Source organism: Arachis ipaensis, chromosome B9 (assembly GCF_059453495.1).
Source record: "Arachis ipaensis isolate K30076 ecotype BB chromosome B9, ASM5945349v1, whole genome shotgun sequence".
Classification (NCBI taxonomy): Eukaryota; Viridiplantae; Streptophyta; class Magnoliopsida; order Fabales; family Fabaceae; genus Arachis; species Arachis ipaensis.
The window spans coordinates 88,083,737-88,089,911 of NC_142444.1; the positions used below are offsets into that span (position 1 = coordinate 88,083,737).

A 6,175-nucleotide genomic window follows, 5' to 3' on the forward strand; every position below is an offset into this window, starting at 1 on the left:
AACCCACGCGTACGCGTACTGCACGCGTACGCGTCACCAGAGTTTTTTCCAATCCACGCGTAAGCATCCCTGACGCGTACGCGTGGGATTGCAAATCGGCGTAAAAAGGTGCTTGAACAAAGAGTTATGATGCCATGGTGCTGGAGCCGCGCGGGTTCTCAACCGTACACGTCCCTGATGCGTGCACGTCCTTTTGCTTTCAGACCACCCACGTGTACGCGTGGGCGATGCGTACGAATCGCATGGTGAATACAGTTTTCACGCGCACGCGTGTCCTGCGCGCGCACGTCACGTCCCGTTTTTCATTCCTTTCTCCTTTCTTATCTCTTTTCTCCTTTTTTCTTCCTCCTTTCTCACTCTCTTCTTCTTCATCTCTTTAACTTCTCATCCTTATTCTCTTTCATTCTATTTTTGTTATTACATTTGCATACTCTCATTCATTGCATTTTCATCTTGTGCATGATTTATTTTCTTTTCTAAGTTTATTATTTTACCATTGGTGTTAAATGTTCTTATTCAACTGTTGTATATTTTCTGGTATTATTTTGGTGCTTAGTGACTTGTTTTACACTGTTGGGTAATATTATTTAAGTCAATGGTAATCTTTTATGATACTTGTATTACTTTCGCATTGACCTGAGTTTATACTGTCTTTCATTACCTACTATCTCTTCTCCTTTGTTGCAAATTTTTGCAAAATTGATATGCCATTTGCTTCCACTATTTTCTCAATTTCATGTTGTAGCTACCATGTACTTGAGACCCTCATTATTTGGCATTAACCCAACCATATTTTATTTGTTTCCTATCTTTATTTTTGGGTTACTTTTCTTCCCTTTTCTCTTCTTTCAGGATGGCCACCGGGAAGAGAACCGGAAGACATTTACATGGGGCAACAGACACGTCCATACGCATATTCTTTAGGAGAAACACAACAATTGGAGCAACCCGTCCACTTGCACATCTAGCATGCACCGAGGACGGTGCAATCTTTAAGTGTGGGGAGGTCGATACTGACTTTCGTGGGTTAGTTACCTTCTTTTCAACACCATTATTTAATTTTCTTGTAGTTAGTTGTTGCATTTGCATGTTTGATTGCATGTTTTCTTAATTTTGTGCATATTTTACCACTGCTTGGTTAAAGTAATGAGTTTCTTTTCAAGACCCTATTTTTTTAGCATTTTACTAATTTAAATTGAAAATTTGTGTTAAACTTGTTTGTGGATTGTAATCTGGAACATGGTTAATAGCTAAGAACACACAACCTGTGAGAATTTGAGCTTAATTACACGGTTACATTATTTAACCATAATATTTTATTCTTGTGTGTTTCTTTCTCTATGATTATAATCTATATTTTGTTCCATTCTATATATCCATTGTTTAGTATATTTACATGCTTGCATATGATTGAGGCCATCATTTGTTACTAGCTCACTTATCCCAAATAGCCTACCCTTTCAATCACCTTTGTTTGCCACCTCGAGCCTTTTAATCCCCTTTTGTTCTATATTTTACAACATCACTAGCCTTAAGCGGAAAAATAATTAATTACCCCAAGTGAATCTTTGGTTAGCTTAAGTTAGAGATTGTGTATCAATTAAGTGTGGGAAACTGTGGAACTTGGGTTGATGAAAGTGTACAGTGTTTCATTGATAAAATATTAGGAATTTGGGTACCTACTCATGTAAGACCAGAAAAATTAAAAAAATTCATGTGCATTGATATGTTATATTTGCTTTTATGATTCAAAAAGAAAAAAAAAAGAGAGAAAAAGAAAAAGAAAAAAAAAATATATATATATATATATATATATATATATATATATATATATAATATAAATAAATAAATAAATAGGAGATAAAATTACCCCAATGTTAAATTTAATAAAGGATCAATGCATATGTGATAAAATCAAAGAAAAGTTGATGCATGAGTATGTGATGCAAAAGTGGGAATTTTGGGTAGCTAGGCATGATTTTGGAATTACATAAAGTGTGTGTGTGTTAGGTGAAAGCTTAGGTTAGTCAAAGATTTAATTTATAGCTCACTTAGCCATACATGTATATATCCCCTCCCTTACCTTAGCCCCATTACAACCCTGAAAAGACCTCATGATGTTTACATTGGTATACTAAATATTTGTTGATTGGTTAGATGAAGAACAAAGTTTAGAAATCATTATTAGAGAAGAGTGGAGTGATTCATCCTAGACACCTGAGAGATTAGAGTGTATGTACACTTCCTATGAGGGTTCAATGCTTGATTCTATGTTCCCTGCTTTCATGAGCTACCTTCATACAAGTTTACTTGTCTTTGATTGTATGATTTGAATTAGTGGAATCTGATTTATGTTTGTCTTGAAGAACTTGTTTACTTTTAATCAAGTAGGTAGAAATATTTTTGCATGTAGTTGGATTCATATAGATAGGTTGCATTGCATAAGTTCCACCATTTTGCCTTCACTCTTATAGTTTCTCTTGAGCTTAGCATGAGGACATGCTAATGTTTAACTGTGGGGAGATTTGATGCACCACTATTTCGTGGTACATTTTGAGCTTAATTGAGTGGATTTTATCCACTATTCTCATACTTATTCATAGAATTCACATGTTTTGCATTTTCCTTCCTAATTTTGTGCTATGATTGAAAACATGCTTCTTTGGCCTTAATTTTGCTATGTTTAATCCTCTTTTATTACCATTCGATGCCTTGATATGTGTGTTAAGTGCTTTCAGGGTTCATAGAGTAGGAATGGCTTAGAGGATGGAAAGGAAGCATGCAAAAGTGGAAGGAATACAAGAAACTTAAGGAATTGCTGAGCTGTCCCGCCTGACCTCTTCGTATTAAATCGACCATAACTTGAGCTACAGAGGTCCAAATGAGGCGGTTCCAGTTGCGTTGGAAAGCTAACATCTAAGGTTCAAAATGATATATAATTTTCCATAGTTGCCCTGCTGTTAGGCGATGCACACGCGTGGATCACGCGTACGCGTGACAGAGCCACGTGCTGGACGTATCAGAAATCGCTGGGGGTGATTTCTGGGTTATTTTTGACCCAGTTTTCGGCCCAGAAAACACATAATAGAAGCTGTAGACTGGGAGAATCAATCATTCATTCAGACACTTTTTTCATTATTCACAATTTAGGTTTTAGATGTAGTTTCTAGAGAGAGGGGTTCTCTCCTCTCTCTTAGGTTTTAGGATTTCTCTTAGTTTTAGGTTTATTTCTTCTCAATTCCAGGTTCAATGTTCCTTTAATTCAGTTTCTCTTCTACTTTTATTTATTCTAGCATTCTAGTTTATTTATTTCCCCAATTTGGTTTATGAACTCCATGTTAGATTTGATTTCTTTATTTAATGCAATTTGAGGTATTTCAGATTTATGATTGCTTTCTTTTATTTATGTTGTTGATGCTTTTAATTTAATTTAGATTTTTCTTTTTTTGGCTTTGGTTGAGTAATTGGAGATACTTGAGTTATCAAACTCCTTTGTTGATTGATGATTGGAATTTGCTGGTTGGTTTGGATCCCTTTAAAGCTAGTCTTTTCTTAGGAATTGACTAGGACTTGAGGAATCAAATTGATTAGTCCACTTGACTTTCCTTTATTTAGTAAGGATTAACTAAATGGGAGCAATGAACAATTATCATCACAATTGATAAGGATAACTAGGATAGGACGTCTAATTCTCATACCTTGCGATGAGTTTTCTTAATTATTAATTTACTTTTTTGCAATTTATTTTTCTTGTTCCTTATTCAAAAACCCCAAAAAGATAATCTTCCATAACCAATAATAAATACACGTCCCTGCAATTCCTTGAGAGATGACCCAAGGTTTAAATACTTCGGTTTATTTTTATTAGTTTTAAGTGACAAACAAGTTTTTGTATGAAAGGATTATTGTTGGTTTAGAAACTATACTTGCAACGAGGATTTATTTTTGAATTCTTTACTAGCAAAAATTCGTTCATCATTTTTCCTCTGACCTATCCATTTAATAGCAAAGGTTGTAGAATTGATTAACAGTGCGCCAAAGGATATTCGACCTAAAGTTTTCGTTAGTGCAATAGCTGTTGGTTACTATGGTTTGTTCATATGCCAAATCTTCTTCTCTACTGGTCGATTATTTTCTTGCTTATTGGTTGTTAACTCCTTTGGTGCACTCTTTAGAATCACTTGAATTGATAGAGAAGTATGCATGATTTTAAATATAAAATGTCTTTCACTTCTTTTCACTGTTCAGGCACCAGTGAAACACAAGTGTTTGATGAACAAAGTTCATCAGGAAATGATTACTTGGTCGAGGTATGAACAGATGTTTGTTGATACTATTGCAGAGAATGCAAGATATTAAAATTATAGAAACTCGAAAGAATATTCTGAGTGTTACTCAGCAGGTTTTATGAAGATATACAGTCATTTACATTTTCACCTGAAATACTATTAAACTTGAATACTAACTGATTAGCACATCAGTTGTTATTCAAATTAATGGAGCATTTCGCGATATATACCATCTCTTGCATTATAGGTTACATTGACGGATGTTGTCTTATCTTTTCAAGTATGTCGAGAATGGGAATCAACAGCCTCAAAAGTAAAAGGGGATGTTAGAGTAGCTCTAATTCGCATTGGTGTTGTTCTTGGTAAAGATGGTAGAGCACTAGGTATTATACTGTAACTGCTTGAATTTATGATTCAACATCAAATATAATCTAAGGTTCCTAAAATTCATTATATTTTTCTGTGTTTAATCTTCTACAGCTAAAATGATACCTCTCTTCAAGATGTTTGCTGATGGACCTATAGGCTCTGGAAACAATGGTATGTCCCACATCTTCTAGCTGTTATTGATTGGTTCCTGGTTGCGACTTAATTTTAGAAAGGCGCCATAATTAAGTTATTTTCCTTTCTTTTTGTACAAGTTTTTCTGAATTCATTTGGTTGACATTGTTAATTTAATATATAAAGCATTGATAAATCCCTCCTATGAAGGTGAACTCTTAACTCTCATATCTCCAAAGCGAAATTTATTAAAATTTTGGAAAACCAAAAATTAGTGGATATAGAACATTGGCTAGCATAGATAGTTTGGATGGTGCAATTTTGGATTCTGACTTGTGTGATTTGATTACCATGTTCATATATATCTTTGCAAGTGTGGCCAGCATTTAGTAAAAAAGAAAGAAGGCAGAAGTGAATTAATGATATCAGTCATTGATAGTTTTGAGTTTGATTTTTTAATTTTTATAATTGCGAATGTCATTATGAATATTTTTCTAATAATTACTTTTCTATATAATTATTGATAACAAGTCATCTTAGGCTAGTGTCACAAGCCTTTTTCATTAGTTTTTACTTGGTTTTCATGCATTTTTAGGCAATAAGTAAGTGTTTGAGTGAGAATTTCATGTTTGTCTTGATTCAATCAAATATTGTTAATTTTATGCATTTTCATTAGATTTCTTGCAAGATTTAGTTGATAATATGAATGATGTAAGATTTAATGATTATGCCAAGGCTTTGATTTCATGTTTGGTTGATTTCAGGTGAAAAAATGGAGAGAAAAGAGGAGCAGTGCAGAGTAACGCTACGTTCAAATAAAAAACGCTACGTTCACAGGGACGCGCACGCGTACCAGACGCCTCCGCACGGAAAAGCAATTTTGGAGATCCACGTGTATGAACGCATGGCGCGCCCGCGTGTATCAAGGATCAGTGTTCACATACAACGAACGCTACGTTCAGTCTGAGTGAATGCTTGCGATACTTTCAGAAACTGAATTTGAGATTGGTCACCGACGCGCACGCGTGCATGGCACGCACGCGTCGATGTGATATTATGGGAGATTGGCATAGACGCGTACGTGATGCCAAGGCGCAGAAGTGAAGTTTCATCATCCACGCGCACGCGCAAAGGGGGCATACGCGTGAGGAGCGTTCGTTGCATGAACACTACATTCGTTTTGTGAACGATGTAAGGGACGCGTACGCGCAAGTGACGCGTACGCGTCGATGAGCCAAAACACCAGGGACGCGCAAGTGTACAGCACGCATACGCGTGGGTGTCCGAACGCTCCGTTCTCTAAATGAACGCAACGTTCTCCAGGGAGCAGAATTGTGGTTCACTTTAGCTGATTCCAAGACCATTGAAGCTCCAAAGCAAGCAGA

The 6,175-nt window shown here is 35.7% G+C and overlaps 1 pseudogene; it reads left to right on the plus strand.

Moving 5' to 3' along the window:
* Positions 1-5,757, plus strand: part of LOC107616989 (epimerase family protein SDR39U1 homolog, chloroplastic-like) — a 31,362-nt pseudogene extending 25,605 nt beyond the window's left edge.
* The last annotated feature ends 418 nt before the right edge of the window (positions 5,758-6,175 follow it).